General features: G+C 40.4%; 1 protein-coding gene across 1 annotated transcript in view; it reads left to right on the top strand.

The window, feature by feature from the left end:
* The first annotated feature begins 8,393 nt into the window (after positions 1 to 8,393).
* bahd1 (bromo adjacent homology domain containing 1) overlaps positions 8,394 to 19,814 on the top strand; it is a 33,061-nt gene continuing 21,640 nt past the window's right edge. The window contains exon 1 of the mRNA XM_005477063.4: positions 8,394 to 8,859. The gene's annotated coding sequence lies outside the window, so the exon portion shown is untranslated. The remainder of the gene's footprint in view (positions 8,860 to 19,814) is intronic.

Below are 19,814 nucleotides of genomic sequence, written 5' to 3'. Positions count from 1 at the left end.
GTGTTTATTGCACGCATTTGTGAATTGTAATCCACGTTCCATGAACTTTTTTTTCTCCTTGCGTTTTGCACTGATTGAGAATTACAGCTGCTGTGAATTATGAGATTAGTCAGGTTTATATGGGTGGGAGAAATATTGCAGGGAAAATAAATCTGGTGTCGAGCTCCATACCTCAATCCATGAAGCCTGGATAAATTGGGTTTAATTCCATTTTATTTCAATTTTTGGGAGAATTATTGTGATATATCTCCTGTGACACTGGAACAGCATCCTGTCTGTAAAATGCGAGACCTCCAGTTTGCACTGCATAACCTATGATGTGTGTTAAACTCAAGCCCGTCCTACATGTTAGAATTGCATTAAAACAACCGAGATGAATATTGGGTAAGGTTTAGGGATGATTTACATGTCACTGTAAATCATCCCTAAATTAAAATATAAGTTATAAAAGTCAAATTGATAATCCAGGCTATCAAATGTTAAACTATGAGGACAACATGTTAGCACAGTTTTGCATTTTTTACATTTTAATAGTTTGAGGTGGAGCTCGTTTATTACAGCCTATTATATCTGAACACATCATGAGGTACTCCTGACAGTCACCTCTAAACTACACTTTGTTGAAGTAAAATGTGTAATTATACCTCTGAACTTTAGAAGCATATAAAACAGCAATAAAAAAAAATTACCCTCTTATTTCCGGGTCATCTTACTAAATCTTTAATGATTTCTCCATCATCCCTGTGGCTTTCCAATCCCTCTCAGTAACTTGTGGCTGAAACTTCTCCATCACCTGTTAACATGATATCATATCTACTGCGTATGACTCAGGTTGACTAATGTGCAGAAGATGATGAGGTTGGATTTATTTCTGTGAACTAGAGGAGCATTTGTGCATTGGTTGTATCTTGCAATAAAAAAGAGGTCTGGTAAAAGCATGTTTCTATAGTTCCTCTGTATCCACTGAACACAGGGAAAAGCCAAAGAGGAGTCAGTAGCAATAGATAGATAGATATACATATTTGGACCTGCTGTAGCTTTCAAAACTTTCTTAATTCCTCAAGGATCTCTCACACTCCATACTGATAGTGAGTTCTGACCATCTGAATATCACAGCAGAAATAAAGTACATGTGGTCTTGAGCTACCCCTCATTGCCTTGTAATTCTGTAGAAAATGGGAAATATGAGACTTAATGGAAACATAAATGGAAATACAGTATTTATGGGAAAAATCACTTGTACAATAGAGGCCATTTCTGACAAGACTAGAAAATTAGATGCTTCAGCTCATGGGTTGGATGCATCTCTCAGGTCCTGTGCCTTTTTAATACTATATAAGCACCAATGATGCATTTTTATGACAGGTTGTTGCTAATAACGTGGCTAAAGCAGGGGTGTCCAACTCCAGGCCTCAAGGGCCGGGAACGTCAAGACAAGTTGAGGAGGTGATTTAGCCATTTAAATTAGCTGTGTTGGATCAAGGACACATCTAAAGCCTGCAGGACACCAGCCCTTGAGGCCTGAGTTGGACACCCCTGGCCTAAAGATACAATTTAAAATTGATTCTTTCCCAAGTTGTCATCTGTCTGTAAACGCGACATTTTTTTTATGCTTAAGTGAGTCATAGTTATAGTAGATCAAAAGCATTCCCCTGAAAATGGTCAGGTACAAGGACTGGACTGAAAATGAGTGAAAGCAGCCAATGTCCGAGGAAAAACATTAAAAGATCTTCAGAAAACCTGGAGAACTATTGCTCCAGACATTTTGCGTCAAGACTTTTGTACAGTACTGCACTCGGACCAGCCCATCTGGCACCAACAACAATGCCAAAGTCCCTTAAACTACGTTTCTTCCTAGTTCGGATGCTTGGTTTGTAATTTCATAGTTTTCAGTTAAATAATTCTGCAACTGAGGCGCCAACACTGGGGACTGTTTGTTTATTCCTAGGAGAACAAGCTAAATTTATGGTCGAAACCACATACTAAACCATTTGAGGAAAAAAATGCTAAATTCAATCCACAAAGCTAGAAACATTGGCAGTTAAATAGATACGCTCATTAGTATCAAGCAGGATATAAATTCACACATTCGCCACGTGTATCTGTCTACACTGTTGAAGTCAGTTCTGTCTCCATCCACTCCAATAACTTTGATACTGGGCTAGTAAGTCAGGCAAAAGATAAAAGATTTTTAGGAAATGTTTGATACTTTGATGTAGCAGGTTGACCACATCCCCTTCAAATGAGGTCAGAAGAACTGTCACACTTCCGTGCTGCTTTCGTGTGAATGGGCCAAGTTTTCAGTGTGGCGACATGATAAATCACCTCTGACACGAGGTTGTTGTTGAGGGACTAGGGATGCTTGAACATCTATGACACCTAGCGCACACCTCATTCGTGGTAATACATTTCATATTTCATGTAGTTGTTGCAAAACGTCTCCATGGTGCTAGCTGGAAGGATTCCAGCAAAGTAGCACTTTAAACGCAACAGGAAGTCCACAATTTTGAATTTCAAATGTTTTTTTGTCTTCAGTTGTTTTTGCAGTTTTCAGCCATTGTACTTTAAGTCACCCAAAAACATGTATTGGATTTTTTTTAACCGGAATTGTTCTTCATAATGCTAAATTATGAGGCATTTTCTGATAAAGAGCACATCTGTGGGAGCACGTGAGTTGTTTCGCTATGGCACACGAAGTTGTTATAACTCAAACAGCTCAAAGTATTCATGTCTGCAGACATTTACATGCTAGATTTGAGTGGGAAGTGAGCTTTGTGCATTCTAACCATGATATACTACATCAACATGGTGTTTCATTTACAGGTGTTTTCTAACCACATAGTTAGTGCTGGAATTTACACGTTAACTCTGTGTACATCAGTCAATAACAGTTGAGGCCTTAGGAAATCCACGTCTGTACAAAACACAGTGCCCCCAACCAAACAGGAAATCCGTGATTTTCCATTTTACAGATTTCATCATTTTCAGGCTTTCTATCTTAATGACATCCTCCATATTTGGTCCGTTTAGTTTAAAGACCTCGGGGAAGCTAAATTGCGAGTTTCTGAGTTTTCATTGAAAGGCGTGTCGGTGGCACTGTGGTGAATTATGGTGTTTTGTCATGAAACCTTAACGTGTAATTAAGCAGACATGTAGCATGGAATTAAGACTTCTAGCATGAGGCCACACTCAAAAAAACAAAACAAAAAAAGATCCCTGACCCTCAGTAAACACGAAGCAATATTTTGAAAAATGCGACTGAAATATGAAATAAAATGAAAGATTTCTTTTTTCAAATAATTGATCATTAATATACTGAATGTGCACCTATCAAGTGAATTTCAAATAACCAGATTCCATTAAATGTAACATTTTACATTGTACTTATGAAACAATATTACATACATTCCTTTTTTAGTGCATACGGATGGATGTGTGGGTTTCGATTCAGACCCTCCTCTGTACTGGTGGCTAAAACCTACAGATCATGATAATGGAAAAGTTTTTCATGCTATGTTTAATAGCATCGCCATCATGTGTCATTACGCACAATACAACTTGAAGATCACCGTGATCCTCATGCCCGAAACACATTTATTACAATTTTCCAAATTTAAGGACTAGCACGGTTGTGTGTTGTTCCTACACAGAAAACACTGAGTCATAATAGACAAAGACTTTCTTTGTAATGAAGTTACACTGTGTGCTTCTCAGGCATGGTGTCATCACCACAGGGCTATGGGTTGTTGGTATTTTTTGGAGGACCGCATGCAAGTATATGTCGTAAGTATGACATAAGCTGTCTGAAGCCATTTAGTTTTGATCATTAGTTCACCCATTGTGACATTTTAGCTCCTTATGGAGAAGAACCAAAATGCAGACACAACCTAAATTACATAAATTACAAAGTACATAAACAAAAATTAGCCTTTAATGACTGATATCACCCTAAAAAGAAAAGAAAAAATAGGAGAGGATAACAAATAGAAGTAAACACGGGAGATAAAGGAATGTGTTAAGACAAGGAAGGATTGGATAGGATCAGATCAGGGAACTCCTTAGTTTGACTGCTGGCCTCAGCTGTGTCTTCAAAGATATACACAAAAATGCAAAATTAGCAAATATATGTTGACACTATTATTGTCTATATTGTTACAATGGTAGTCAGTTATGTCTGTAATGTTATTAGTTGCTATAAACACAGTGGTTTTGTTAAACGGTGCTCAGGTAGACTATAAGCTGACACAGTGAACTACTTGACTTAGACAAATTTCTCTATTTTTAGACCTTTTCACTATTTCTTATGTTATTGTATGCAAGCATAGAAAATATTGTTTGATCAGCAAAGCTGTACAGGACACTCATGGACAATGAGCCAAAATATTGGGGGAAAGCAAGCCACAAGTTTCTGGGAGGAAACAGGTGAGAGCCGATGGAGCTCCATCTAACTGATGTGTAGCCAGCGGCAGTGAGTTCAGAGTACAGGCAACCCCGGGATTCCAGAATACCCTAGAAAGGAGCGCCTTGAGAACGCCACGGTTTCTAGGGGAACGATGTAGAACGAGCTCATGGGATACGTGTTTTCTCTCGTGAGGGAGGACGTCATCAGCCCAGAGCAGAGCAGGGCTGTTGTGTCAGTCCAGACAGATGAGATCATGGATATTGCCACACAGTACCTGCTTGTGCTTGTGCTGTGTTATGTTGATTGTGAAGAGGAGATTTTTGAGCTTATCCCTCTGTAGTCACCTACAGCTGATTCTATTGCTACAGTGCCAACGGGCTCCATACCGCCATCCTTCTGAGAATAAGAACAATGAGCTCACCTGTGTACCTACAAGGACACTGAGAATTCTGCAGAAATTCTGGTTATTGAAATGTATTTTGCTCAAGCCTTTAAATTAAAACAAAGTCATTCTCTTTTAGATACTATACTTATTATATTAGTCAATCTTTAATTTTATTTCAGCAGACAGCTAAAATACAAAGACATTTCCAAACAACCTACTGCAAGTAAACACACTAACCGTCGTGCCCAAAGCTTGCTGACACATGCAGAACTTCAAGCTGCTGGACAGCATTGTCTTGTTTCTCCTTTCCTATTGGGCAGTTCCCTTTGGATGAGGGCAAGCCTCTGTTTAGCAGCACATCTCAGGCATACCTGCTCGACAAGGCCCTCACGTTGACCTGAATGCACCTGCCATTGTAGAGACACGTGACAAAGCAATTCAACAACCCAAGTTTAAAAAGGTCTTTTTTTTCTTTTTGGACATTCTGAAGTATTACTAATATGAAGCATTTAACACTATGTCCCAAATTTTGTTAAAACTATCCCAAATAAATAGAAATTAATTTCTATTTAAAACATTTGATATCAAAAAGCAGTAAAAATGGTCACGGATGGCCTGATCATTGGACAGGAGTACTGGACAGGTCACCAGCCTATCACAGGGTAACTATAGCTTAGTACTTTAAAAAACTACTGTCTTGACTCGGAGTGAGTGCAGTCATCTCCATCTTAACATCGCAAAAACCAATGAGTTGGTTGTAGACTTCAGGTGAGGTTGGAGGAGGACCCAACCAACACCTATAACCACCATTATTGTCGTGTTCAGCCACAGATACCTTGATGTGCAGTTGCACATTAAGTTGGACTGGAAGAGCCACATGGAAGCAGTGTACACTGAGGGACAAAGACAATTTAATTTCCTAAGGAGGCTAAGGGTATTCAACATCTGTCAACCTTTGCTCCACAGTGTCTACCACACGGTGGTGATTTGTTTGTTGCTGTGGCCTGCTGGGGAGAAAGGGGTCCACACAGCACACAGGAACAGAGTAAACAAATTTATCAAGAAGGTCAGCTCTGTGGTCGGGTCTGAACTTGAGAAAGTCCAGCGGGTGGCAGAGGATGCTCTCGAAGCTGAAATCAGTTACCATCAACCCTGCACACCCTCTTCATGCCCCGGAGGTTATCAACAGTAGCATCTTCACTCAAAGACTGATCGCACCAAAGTGCAAGCCTAAGCATCTCAGGAGGTCCTTTATACCAGCTGCTATATGACTGTTTAATGCACAGTAATGATAAGATGATTTTATCTGCATGTTTGCATTTTTTGCACGTTGGTTATTGGCCAATTTAATTATTTTTATATGTTATTAACTGTGTTTGGAATTGATATTGTTTAGCTGTTTGGGATGCGTCAACTGTATTAAAGCTGCAGTGGCAATGCAATTTCCTGTGTGAGCGCCAGGTTTTATTTATTCAACAAAGTCCCCCTCTTTCGTGCTACTTCTTTTAAAAATCATAGAATACAAATAAAATAAATTCCAGATGTGATACTACCGTTGAAAAATGTGCCATTCTCTTGAAATAGCGCTGCACAATGCACATTCAATCAGTTTACACAACAATACAAGAACAAAAGAAAACATGAGGAAGTCTATCAGCAGTAGGCAGTTTAAATGTTAGTGCAGGTGTGACAAGGAAGCGGAAACATAAACTACAGAATTATTTTTGGGGCTTAAAATTGTAGAAATTACTTTTTAAATGTTAGCCAAAGGCCACAATATAATGCCTGTTTTATTAAGTCAAAGCACAGGGAAGCAGACATTTAATTAAATTGAATCCATTCATAAAATTTTAGAACTAAGCTAACCTTTTTCTCTTCTCTCTCACATTTGCTGAAAGCAAAGAGATTTGAGGGGCATTGCTTTTTACACCAAATGAAATCAGCATCTCGTTAAAAAGCAGTCACTGCTGCTGTAAAGGGAGGTGAAACGGGAGATGAATTGACAAAAGTGTCTGGTTACAAAGGATTCAATTGTGTACTTAAATCACACTGTGATATCAGTGAAAAGCTGAAGTAGCTTAAGTCAAGTCAGAAGGGATTTTGAGTCCATCCCAGGTCACTCTGTTCACACAAAACACTAGAAATGAGCTGGCAATGGTGGCTGGGCTTTCCCTTAGACACAAGAAGAGGAGCTTGGTCATTCGTGTGTCGGGGGCTCGGGGGGTGTCAGAGTAGAGCCGCTACTGGGACTGCTGACCCAGTAAGCAGCAGAAAATGGACGAAAGAATGAACTTTAATTATATTACCTGTATTTTAGTGTAACTCAACAAAAGCAGCTTAAAAGAGCAATTACACATTTTCTGGTTAATTCATGTGATATTAACACATTTCATTTTTAAATATCTTCAGTGTACAGGTGGAATTATTTCTCAGATTTTGTTTTAATAACTGACAGCTGATAGTGTTCTTTTCCAAATTAATGCCACTTCTTTGATAATCATGTAGCTCGTGTATGATATCAAGTGGCCTGGGATGAATTATCGTTTCACTCCCTGCCCAGAACGTTGACTTTATTTATGAGCTTTCAGAAATTAATGACTCAAACATATAACCTCTGTTGCTCTACACAAATAATTTCCCCAACAAGTGACCAAAAATATTTTTTTAAATCTATTATCGATGCTTATAAACTCATGAAACTTTGCACATCCATCTGAAGTGGTGACAGTTTAATTACTGATCTTGCATGTTGGTATGGCGATGTGGTTTTAACGATGCAATTTGTGTTGTATTTTAATGAACTCTTTCTAGGGCTTATTCTTTTGGGGTTTCTTGATCCACTAGCAATCTGCTACCCTGCCTTTCGAGTTATGATAGCTGGGATAGGCCCCAGCCTCCCTGCAACCCTGAATTGTATAAGCAGAAGAAAATTAATGGCTGAATGGATGGATGGGTTTCCTTGAAGAGGAATGTCATTGTGTTATTGTAGATCTGCAGGGTTTGCAGCAACGTGAGGTATAATTACTGGGCATTCCCCTGCTACCTAGTGGGGCTAAAAAGCCATATTGGTGCACCAATCAATAAGAGTCTAGGGCTAAAAACACACCCACATGCCCACATGAAAACCCACAACCACAGCACGTGATTACACATTGCAGATTTTCAAATGTAGTTTACTTGCTGCAAAGTTTTTCTCATTTCTTACAACTTTTAAAAAATGGAAGCTTAATTTTACTTTAAAAAATACTCGTGAGTTTAGCTTTAGTCAGTTCATCTTAATTAATCATAACCTTTGTTATTGTTTCCCCGATCACATTTAAATGCTAAAATACTACTCGACGACCAATTTCTGCAAACAAGCTCTCTTAAATATAATCGCAAACAAAAGCACAATACAAAAAAGAGAGACCATAAACTCATCATGAGACTTGGAGAGGCACCCTCATGCGGTCACGTCACGGCCAGTCTGGTTACGTGCCAGCTGTGACAGATTCTTCACACAGTGTTCAGCAGCAGAGCCCGGCCCTCTCCCCTCAATCCCCCTGCCAGGGTTAGGTTAATACACCCGTCAAAAGAACAGGGCTTAAATACATTAACTGGGTGAAACCCATCTGTCAGCCACAGCGGGGGCTGCTGGGGACGGTGACATGTGGACGATGCGTCCGTGGCCCTTTAAGAAACTCCATGTTTTCTCTAGGCTACATGATGCGTCAACACAAAAAGCGGATGATGCTGTTATGTAAAAACATGCCAAAGTGAGCTGTAGTTTGCAGGATTTCTGCGGAGTGCCGAGTGCGCCTCGCTCCGTCTTATTACCTCTGCTTTAGTTCTAAGTTTACCGAGTGGCGATTTTTACGCGTAGAGCGTGGAGCGGCGCAGTTCGGAGTAGGAGAGAGGAGAAGAAGAAAAAAAGGCTTCAGCCGATCAACTCAACATGAGTCGCCCTCCGCACGGTTTTCCTCCTTCACTTGCGGGAAGCGTACACCTGACGCATCACTCTCTCTTGCCGTGGAACTGATCTTCCTCTCCAACATATCGACTCCCGCTGGGTTATTTTCCACTTTGCGAAACGGTAAGACGCGAAAGCGTTTCAACTCTTATCGCATCCGAGGCAAAACTGAAAGTGTCAGGCAGGACAGGATCGAGAGAGGAGGCAGCTCGGGTTGGAATAATGTGTCAGCTATTGACAGATAGCAGATCCTTCTTGTTGCCGGGGATCTGTAAAACCCTCGGAGGTAACTTTCGGAGACCTCTGTTGTCAGTGGTGTCACTTGTGCAGGTGGCAAAGCTGCCTTTTTTTTTAATCGACCAAACGCTGGGCAGCAAGGCTCGATCGGCTGAGACTCTCAGCTCGTGATCGCAGAAAATGTCACGCAAGCAGCTTCTGTTAGAGTCAAGTTTGAGGCTCGGCTCTGTGTTGGAGTTTGTGTTTGTGGGTTTGCAAGAGCAGGGGGGACATGGAGATCCTCCTGGAACTTGTAAGGGGTTGTTTTTTTGTTTTTTTTCAAAGACATGACTAAAGCATGCCGATTAGGCGAATATGAGGGGTTTATTAATCTTTTATACACTTTCAAGCTAATGATGCCACCAAGGTAAACATTCAGTGACGTTTTGGACGGTTTAAACGTTGATTTACTCAGGAAAGATAAACAAACTGGTGTTAGAGTTTTATGTGGTTTAATCCATCTACTCCATACAGTTGAAAGTTCTCTCCAGGTTACTTATTTAACAGCTGTAGTTTCTATGAAAGAGCCCCCCAAATGTTAAATTAAAGCACTAATGATTTCTGTTTATATTAATGCTTTTTTCGCCTACTTGTGTGCCTTTTCACTGTGGTTTTGGCACTTTTGCTCAAGTAGAACATCTGAATACGTCTTCCATTACCGCTGGTTTGACAGAATAAGCAATCTGAAGGTTTAACTTGGACTGTTTTGCACTTTTCCCTGACATTTCATAGACTAAACAATCAGTAAGTCAAGGAAATGAAATGCCATAATCTGGGAAGAATCATCTCCTGCTGTAAAAGGCCACTGGAAAGTGCAGGCTTTTCATATGACATGAGCTTTATAATACAAGTTGCCTGGTGAGTTCCTGGGCATAATAGTGTTTGTAAAGGCTCTTGTGAACAGAAGAGCCTGACAATAGAGCGCCAGCTTTGGAGGTCGTGGTAGATTTGTGTCTGGTCGGTTCTCCGGCGTTACTTTTACAGGCTTGCCATAGCTGCATGTTGAATAGCGTTGCGCTGCCCACACGTGAGCCATAAAGCTGGATATCAATCCTGGACTTAATCCCATTATTGCTGGAGAACTGCCCTGATGTGGCCACGGAGGAAAGACGCACTGACCTCCCAGATGTCCCAGAGGAGACGGAATACTTCCACCCCGCAGTCGGGACACATGTGGTCAGAAGAAGAAGAAGGAGGAGAGGGTAGAAATGAAAAGAATAGCTGTTAGCAGACTAACTGAAACAGTGGGTGTGTTGTCGCCCTGTTATCATCTTTAAAAATATATTTCACTTGTTGAAAGGATCATCTGAAAGTGAAACAATTTCCGCCTACAGCTGCGTAGGAAAAGCACACTGACAAGTCCCAATTTTCCAAAACATCACAGTGTGGTTGTCATCACACTGTAATTCCCCACAGAGTGATGTTAAATATTGTCTAATAGAAACACCACTTTGGGCTGTTTTTTGGGGGTTTTTTGTAACAGTTTAGTTTTTTTTTTAAATCGAATCTCTGTTGTTTGTTACATTTTCAAGTTCATATTTAGCCTGGATTTGTTTTCTAGCAGAGAAACTTTGAGGTAAAATGTATTTTTAAAGAATTATTTAGTGAGAACATTAGAGAAATCCATTTCCTGTATTTACTTACTTATTTACTAAGTGATAAACACAAGTCGTTCCTTCATGATCACAGTGCTGTCCAAACCAGCTGAGTTTAAAGAGCACTTTATGTTAAAAATAATCATGCTTATCTACGTTGCCTTCATGCTATCATGCGCTGAGCTCAGTAAGTGAGCTTTTTTGTTTCTATTACCAAACTTACTTCTTATAAAGCCCTAAAATGAACCTTATACAAAGCAAGAACCAAATATGTTTTCATATATTACATCTAAAGGAACCAGCTGACACACAGAGCCACCTGGGAGCTTTATCCTTAAACCCTGACCCAGCAGAGTTATGAAACCTCAGAGCAGGTGCCCACTGTCCTCTGCAGGTAACCCAGCCTCAGCTGAGATGTGGGTGTATGATGGGATTCCAAAGAAATGCAAGTGAAACAGAAAATAACATCATTATTTTATTTTGTACAAAGCCACAGGTTAGTTGGCCTTATTGGGAAGAAAATAGGGCAAATAGTGAAGTTTTACCCCCAACCACAGTGTTGCACATAGCCAGGCTGACCTGTAATTATTTCTTTATTGACATTATAATGAGGTCAATTGCTGCGATCGTAGATTTCAGCCGTTACTTGACTGAATGCCATCGTAACCAGAAAAGAAATCGAGACCTGCTTGTTACAGGTTAACATACAATTTACAGAACTTTGCACCTTTTTTTTTTAAATGTTTTACAACGCTAATGAGTTTCCTTCTTATCCCTGTTCACTGGTATGAATATTTCTCTGTACTGAATGAGCAGCGAAGCTCGGGATTAGCAAAGCTGCTCTGTAGCCCTTAGTTGTCTAAAAGCCATTAGCCAGCCCCTACTGCTCTGCGCTCTCTTTCCCCCGACTCACGCTGGCACAGCTCCAAGACACAGCTGTGAAAATTACAGGCCTGCTTCATGGAAACATAGAAGAAGAGGAGGCAGGGCTGGTGTGGAAGGAGAAGGGGAGCAGAGATCCACAGACTGCCGTCAGCTGTCCACTAGTCCACAGCTGCAGTGGAGATTTTAGAGATGGGGTCTCACTCACTTCTACTTCTGACACACACTGGGATTGTTTACAAGGGTGTGTGTGGGTGGGTGGGTGGGTTTTGATGGAGGCATTACATTAAATCCTGTTTGGCCGCGACTAAACAGAACAGAAGTCCTCACTGTGACTGACAAACGTCAGGCTCCTTCAGTGAAAAGCACATGGCACCAAGCGTCCTTCAGTTTGGCAGATGCTAAAAGCATGACTGAGGCCCTGGCAGGTGGGCAGGCGGGCACCCCCACCCCCTCCTCACTCACTCCTCAGCTCCTCAGGCCTCCTCTATCAGAGAGTCATTGTTCATGATGATGATGACAATCTCTCACTGTCTCCATTCACCGTGCTATCTCAATCCATCACTCTCTTGTCTCTTGCCTCCTCCCTCCATCGCTGTCTCGCACACATTCTCTTAAATATCCCCCCCCCTGTTTTCCCCTGCTCTCTCACAAAGTCTGTGTCAAACGCCTGTATCTCTGAAGAGCTGTCAGGCAAAGAAAAGCAGGAAGCTGAATGTGAAAGGAAAAAAAAGCCTCTCTGACTTCTACTGAGTTTGACTTTTCTTCTGCTCAGTGAGATGTAAGAGGTGAGATTCTCTCCTCTCCTCTCCTCTCCTCTCCTCTCCTCTCCTCTCCTCTCCTCTCCTCTCCTCTCCTCTCCTCTCCTCTCCTCTCCTCTCGATCTTCATCAGTATCTCTCCATCTACTTCTCTTTTCCCCCCCCTCTCTTCTCCCCTTTTGCTAGTCAGGCAGCCTGGCATCTTGCCCCGTCTCTTTGAAGCAGAACAGTAGAAGCAGATAATTACACTTCCTGTCCTGTATCTGCTCTGTGTTGCTCAACTGTCATCTTTACATCGGTAGACTACACGTTGAAGATGATAAACAGCTTACAACCGGTTTTGAGCTCGAAGCGCTGCTCTGCGTACATGACACATTCTCTTTTGAAGCTGTGTTTTGCGTCTGCACGTGTGCAATTAAGATGATTTTCTTCTATCATGTTTATCAGTTTCTTGGCTGTTTTTTAAAAGCTTCATTGACTGCTCCGTGTAACCCCCCGCCTGCGTCAGACTGAATTGTGCACCCTGTCTTCCTATTTCTAACAGAAATGGTCAGATTAAGTTAAAATTGAGTTTAAGATTAGGCTTTAAAATCTTTCCTAACCCATGCAAACACAATCACATGATAACCAGCTATGTGTCACATTGCTGCTATCAGCCAAGACTGACACAAACACTTCTCTCGCACACACGCTCCCTTTAGAAAGCCCCTGGTAAACAAACAGTCTGCAGCCAAACAATGACAGGTTGCTAAAGTGGTTAGAGAGGTATGCCCTGCTGAACAACTCTATTTTGTTTTAATGACAGGAGATTGGTGTACACGGCACTTCCTCTTCTGTTCTTAAACTGACTCTTCCTAATCATTAGCACTGCTGGTACTTTTTTATTTTAATCTCTAGGGTGTCACCCAGCTGTTTTATGTGCAGCTTTGTGCGGTTGTATGTGATTTTCATTACATCATTGTTGCATTCAGGCTTTGCTGGTGTGTGTGTAACAGTGACATTATCTGCTGTGAGTATCACTGTCAGGCTCAGAGCTGCTGTGCAGCCAAAAAACTGTAGGGAAAATGACAAACTGACCATTAGTCTCAAATCAGCCACTTGTAGCTAGCCCGAGAGTGAGGACACCTCGGCTAAGAGTCATAAGAGCTGCAGCGAATAAACTCCGGAGAATACCACAAGCAGGTTTTGAGCAACAGTAGAAACTGTATTGGCATCAGCTCCACTGGTACACGATGTTTTGGTCAGTTTGAGCAGGCAAGTTGTGGACACAGAACCAGCATTGCGTAGTCAGGCAGCTGGGCAAAGGGCACATGACCGATCTGAATCAAAAGTCTCCCCACGGACTGTGTTGAACCCATGTGGTGACATAATTGGTTGAGCGCATAGTTCAACTCAAAAGGCCTAAATCATAAATTTCTGTATCCTGTTCTTTTTGCTGCAAGTTTATTCTTAAAGATCTGACCTGAAGGTATTATTTGTGCCTGTGTCACTGTTGTTAGGCAGTGCATTCACATCTAAGTGTGGCTTCCTAACTGTGCCGTCTTTGCCTTTCCAGTCCGCTACAGCACAGCTTGAAATGTGAAAATCTTCCACAGCCCACCCAAACCTTTAGTCACAACCAACTCAAATGATTTTATTTTTAAATTCCCAAAGTATTTGATCATATAGAATTAATAACTTAAAACTTATGATTGTGATTAAATATTCAGTTAAGAGTTTTCTAACTGAATGTTTTAACGTGTTGTGTATATATATATATATTTTCTGATATATATATATATTCATGATAAATGACCTCTCAGCCCACCTGCAGTAGCTTCACTGCATGATGTCTCATCAAGGCCTTCACTCCCTGAACATATTGATGCCTGTCACAAATATTTAGTCTCCTGGTGTAGTGATGGGTTTTTTTTCTTTTTGAAAATTTCACATTTGGGTTGCTTCACACTGGTTATATAAAAATATGGCTGTAGGACTGAACATGTTGACTCACAGTTAGTGGGACATGATTGAAAATCTCATAACAATTATTCCAGTCATTAACTAACTCTTTTAAGCAGCCATAATTAATATTTTTGTTGTAACAACAACAACAAGTGGCTCAAATGACTGTGTGCAGCCTAACTGCACTGGGACATTAGTCATTATTCTTAGCTTCTAGTATTTATCTGCTAGAAAATGAGTCCTCTGAGGACTTGTTGGAGACCAGAAAAGAGCAAATAAATGATTTTTTTTGTTTGTTTCAGGCCAAAAAAATTTTTTTGAACTGACTAAAAACTCATCTCCAGTGAATGAGTGCTCTGTAAGTACTTTGTGTCTGCTGAGTGTATAAATAAGCATTTGGCATGAAAAAAAAAAACAGTTTGAATTCCAAACTCTTCTTTAAAGAGTTGCTTCAGTTCATTGAGGGTTGTTGGCGTTAGTATATCTTTGTTGTCATTTGGCGTTATATAAATACAATTGAACTGATTCATACGCAGCTCTATTAAGATCCCGTCAAAGCATTTCAGTTGGGCTGAAGTCTGGACTTTCACTGGGCCATTGCAACATCTTGATTATTTAAAGGAGCCAGGCTACAGGAGAATGGCTGTTGGCCTCACATTTGACTCTATAAATACTTTGGTATACGGAACAGTTCATGGTCAATTCAAAGACTGCGAGATAACCAAGTCATGCGACTGAAAAACAAGCCTAAACCATCACCCCTCCACCACCATAGTTTTATGAGGTGTTCGTGCTGATATGCTGCGTTTGGTTTTCGTCTGTGCAGTCGTCCGCTTACTGGCGAATGCCTTGAATGTTTTCTACTTGTGAATAATCCTTTGTTTCATTTCAAATTCCTTGGAAATGGTTTTATATCCATTCCCAGATTAACTTTAGATCATCAATCAATCAACGTCTTAATGAGGAAAGACATTAGCCTTTCCAATCTTAGAGAAACTGACTGACTTTCTGTTGCTGACAGCACCAGACCAGCAAACTGCCAGAACATCTGCTTTCATAGAGTTGTTCACTTGCTGATGATCAGTTAAATAAGTGCATTTGATTAAGAGTCTGGCTGCTACTTATCCTACTAATTCCTACAAAAGCAGGAAGGGTGTACTTAGTTTCCACACACTGGTTCTTCTTCATTTTGCTAAATAAATAATGACATGGTGTAGTATGTCATGCTGTTGTTCATCTGAGGTTGTGTTTACATCATTTCAGATCCTGCTAAGGACCAAATGATTTGTTTTTTTAGTTTTTTTTTAAATTATGTCCTAATATATAAAACCCTAGTAGTGAAATAGGACGTACTTCCTCTTTCACATTACAAACGTCTCTTCTGGTAAAATGTTTTGGTGGTTTTTTTTGTTTTGTTTTTCCTGAAATGATTGAGATGTTTGCTGTATGTCTATAGATCAGCACTGAGCGGGTAAGTGAGTGCATCCTGCATGTAGGAAGCATTTAGCCCTCTAAGTTGTTGCCCTGCACCTCTCCGCAGTGTGTTGCAGCGTGTTTATTGCAGTGCAGGTCACCTCTCAGCAGTCCATTCTCCCTCAGCTCCCCCCGGTGCTCACGCCTCATTAGCTCAACACACTCAGGTCCTTTGCAGCTGTTAATTACACACTGTAAAGCTGATATCAGTGAGGACAAACAGCATTTATCCCAGTTAAGCTTGATTCTGACTTCTCACTAACTTGACAACATGGTGGCTTTCCAATCAGGCTGTTGTGGAAAAACAAAATTGAACCGTCCGTTAAGCTTTTCTTTAACTTGAACGCCCACTGAGTGAGTCCGGCAGCCATCAGTGATAGTCCGTAATTTGTGTGTATCGCGACAGGCCGATCTTATCTGTGTTACGAGGTAATAAATGATGAGCAGCAAATGATCAGTCATGTTTAGATTGAATGTCTCATTAAGAGCAGAGGATACAGTAAATTAGCCTAATTAAGAGGCTAATTTTTTTGATGTTATTCATATGAGAAAAAAATTACGAAACTACTACATTAGGCATTAACATGACGGATTTATAGCTCATTGCATATTCATCATTACACAATATATCGTATTATTTAGTGTTTTTTCCTGGGGCTCTATGTAAATGTTATCAGTGTTGATTAAAATGTCTGTTAGTGTGTAAATGTGGCCCAGTGGTAAACACAGCAAGTTCTCTGAGGCTAACGAGATATGTTCAGATGACTTATTTTGTCAACACATGGATGGAAGTTGTTACATTTTGTAGCTTTTACTTAAATGAATACAGTTTAACATGAATGCATTTAATGCAATTCATCTTTGTGCTTCTTTACAGATAAACTGTGCATCATATACACTCACAGCCACTTTATTAGGCACACCTTGCACTTACTGGGTTGGGTCGTCTTTTGCATTTAGAACTGCTTTAATTCTTTGTAGCACAGATTGAACAAGGTGCTGGAAACATTCCTGAGAGATTTGGGTCCATATTGTTGCTGTAGATTTGTCGGCTACATATCCACGACGCGAATTTCCTGTTACTCCCACATCTCAAAGGTGCTCTATTAGACTGAGATCTGCTGATTTTGAAGGCCGTTTGAGTACAGTGAACTCATTGTTGTAGTCATATATTCACATTTGTGACATGGTGTGTTATCCTGCTGGAAGCAGCAAACAGACGATGGGTACACTGTGGTCATAAAGGGATGGGCATGGCCATCAACGATACTGCTCGCTGTGGTGTTATTAGTGAAAATTAAATTAGTACCAACTGATGGTCAGTTGGTACTGAGGGGCCCAAAGTGTAACAGGAAAATGTCCCCTACACCATTACACCATCAGCATCGGCCTCCGTTTTGAAACAAAGCAGGATGAAGCCATGCTTTTATGTTGTTTACTTCTAATTCTGACCTTAACATTTTAATGAAAGAGAAATCAAGACTCATGAGACAGGAAACATATTTGCAGTCTTCTGCTGTCCAGTTTTGAAATTTCCTGTTCTTAGCTGACAGGAGTGGCACCTGGTGTGGTCTTCTGCTGCTGTAGCCCACTTGCTTCAAGGCTGGACATGTTATGCGTTCAGAGATGTTTGTCTGCACACCTTGGTTGTATTATAAATTATTTGAGTTAGAATCAGATTCGTCTTCATTTGGTTAAGTTTGTGCACACAAACAAGGTTTTTTGCTCTCTGCATAAGAAAAGAAACATTTTTAAATAGGCATATATAAATGGAGAACATAAATATGAAGAGTAGATGAAAAGTAAGAAAAATACAAGTTGCAAATTCTTAAACTGTACAAACTATAACAAATTACAGCTGGGCCTGAATGATGGATATAAATAGGCTGAACATAAAGCAACCTGGACGAACCCTAGACATTAATTTTAATAGTGCATGCTGTTACTTTCCTACCAGTTGAAGCAGTCTGACTCTCCTCTGTCCTCTGACATCAACAGAGCATTTTCACCCAGAGAACTGCTACTGACCGAACGTTTTCTCTTTTCCTGACGTTCTCTCTAAACTCTAGAGATGGTTACGTGAGAAAATCCCAGGAGATGAACAGTTTTGTGAAATACTCACACCAGACAACCAACAACCATTCCACACTCAGACTGACTTAAATCACTTTTATTCCCCCATTCTAAAGCTTGGCTAGAAGTTTGTCGTCTTCAGGTCATCTCAAACAAATCTGCATGCCTAAACACAGTGAGTTGCTGCAGTTGAACAGGTGTACCTAATAAAGTGTCAAAGGGGTAGATGTCGGGTTAATTGTCAAAGAACATCTTATAACAAAATATTTGTTTTTTCAGTTTTTGCTTAAAATAATGGAGGTTGATTGGAATAGAAAATCCTGCTGATGAATCATTTCCCCTCAGTTCACATTCACATAAAGGAGATCTGTATGCACTCCATTCATGCAAGCAAACTTATAATGATCTTGTAGTTTTTTATGCGTATATTACTTGACGTAAAGGCTTTAAATATTGTGTCTGTAGCAGTAACCTGCTGTAATGTTCCAGTAGTGTGTGTGCAGTTTCTCCCTGAATGTATCCCTATTTTCTTATTAGAAGAAAACCAGAACATAATCCAACCTATAGCAGGGCTGCATGTTAGAATATCCCCATGCCTAGTGCACCAAAGACAGTTTTTGTTACTGTAACTTTATTTTCTTTTAAAGACAATGAGTTGATAATCCTATTGCAATGATTTAGCATTCTTCTGTATTTGAACAAGGGCTTGTTAAAAATTCAATGAATAGTACCCATTGGCATTGTGTGCCTTTATAGAAGCTGTAGGAACATTAAGATGAAACATTTATTTACTTGTACTTTCAGCTGGTTTTAAAACAATTATTCAAATACTCGTTTGAAACTTGAAATCCTTTATATAGTAAACTACACAAAGGTCTTAGTTTGTAGTTGAATTGGGTGATTATATGGTCTTTATGGCTAGAATATTTTAATATTCCACATCTTTTATTCATGCCCACTTGCTTTTATTATGTTTAACTTACGCTTTTTTGTGATTGTGCGGCTTCAAGTTGACCATCTAATGGCTGAAAGTCAGGTTTCAGTACATTCGCTGGTTAATCGTTAATCTCGCTTTGCAGCCAATGAGGCAGAGGGAAAACTTACTTATCAATAACTTAATAATTTATTTTTGTGACATAAAATAGAGCTGGTTTCATTTGGTACAAATGCATCATAAAACAGACCGACATTTAAGAAATGGGGAAATTGCACTTGTCTTTGGCGCATATGCACAGAAGATTTAAAGAATTAAAAAGCAAAGAAAAACCACGAGGAAGTGTGGAAAAATCTGTCACGATGATACCGTTTAGTCCCTGTAGGAATATTACAGTAACGTGACCGTGATTTTACACGGGGATGTCCCGGTGCAACGGCGAATGCGAATGCAGGCAGCGCATGAATATTATCTCCAGCTTGCCACTTCGGAAGTAGGTCACCGCTCACCGATTTGTTCACCATGTCTCCAGCTACTGTGGGCTGTTTGGTCCACGGATCGCTCCCCGGGTCCGCAGCTCTACCGAGTAGAAACTGATCATCAGGAAAAGAAAAAAACAGCACGGACGGGAGATTTTTATTGATATTATTTTGTTTAATTTTTTTCAAATTGAGTGGGTGATTATTTCCAACGGGACACGCGAGGTAATGGTGAATCGCTGCTGTGTTTCAGTCACAGTTGGAGATGACAGGGTCGGTGGTTAGGCTGCTTCTAACAACTCGGCTGTAATACGAGCCTCCTAATGATACTGATATTAACTAGCAGCTCCAAAAAAGCCCGATTGAGCGAGGATGGTCGGGTGTTTTCCACTCGTTTCCCCGCTGAGGATCTCTCCTTTTATTTCCTACTTCTGATATCGCAGCCTGCACTCCTGCTACGGCATGCTGTCAGATTAACACTGTCCACCACCACCGTGGCCAACTACGATCTTCAAGAGGCGAGTCATTTGTATTTATTTTCTTTATTTTGTTGCACAGTGTGATTATAACGTTAATCGTGTTTTCCTGCTCAATATATTCGCGGAACATTAGTGGATGTGGGTGTTTGTGTAACTGCTGGAGCCCGAACCTGCGTGTAGGAG

This window comes from Oreochromis niloticus, linkage group LG19 (genome assembly GCF_001858045.2).
Source record: "Oreochromis niloticus isolate F11D_XX linkage group LG19, O_niloticus_UMD_NMBU, whole genome shotgun sequence".
Classification (NCBI taxonomy): Eukaryota; Metazoa; Chordata; class Actinopteri; order Cichliformes; family Cichlidae; genus Oreochromis; species Oreochromis niloticus.
The sequence above is the reverse complement of the archived record's forward strand: the minus strand, read 5'-3'. Positions and strand labels throughout refer to the sequence as shown.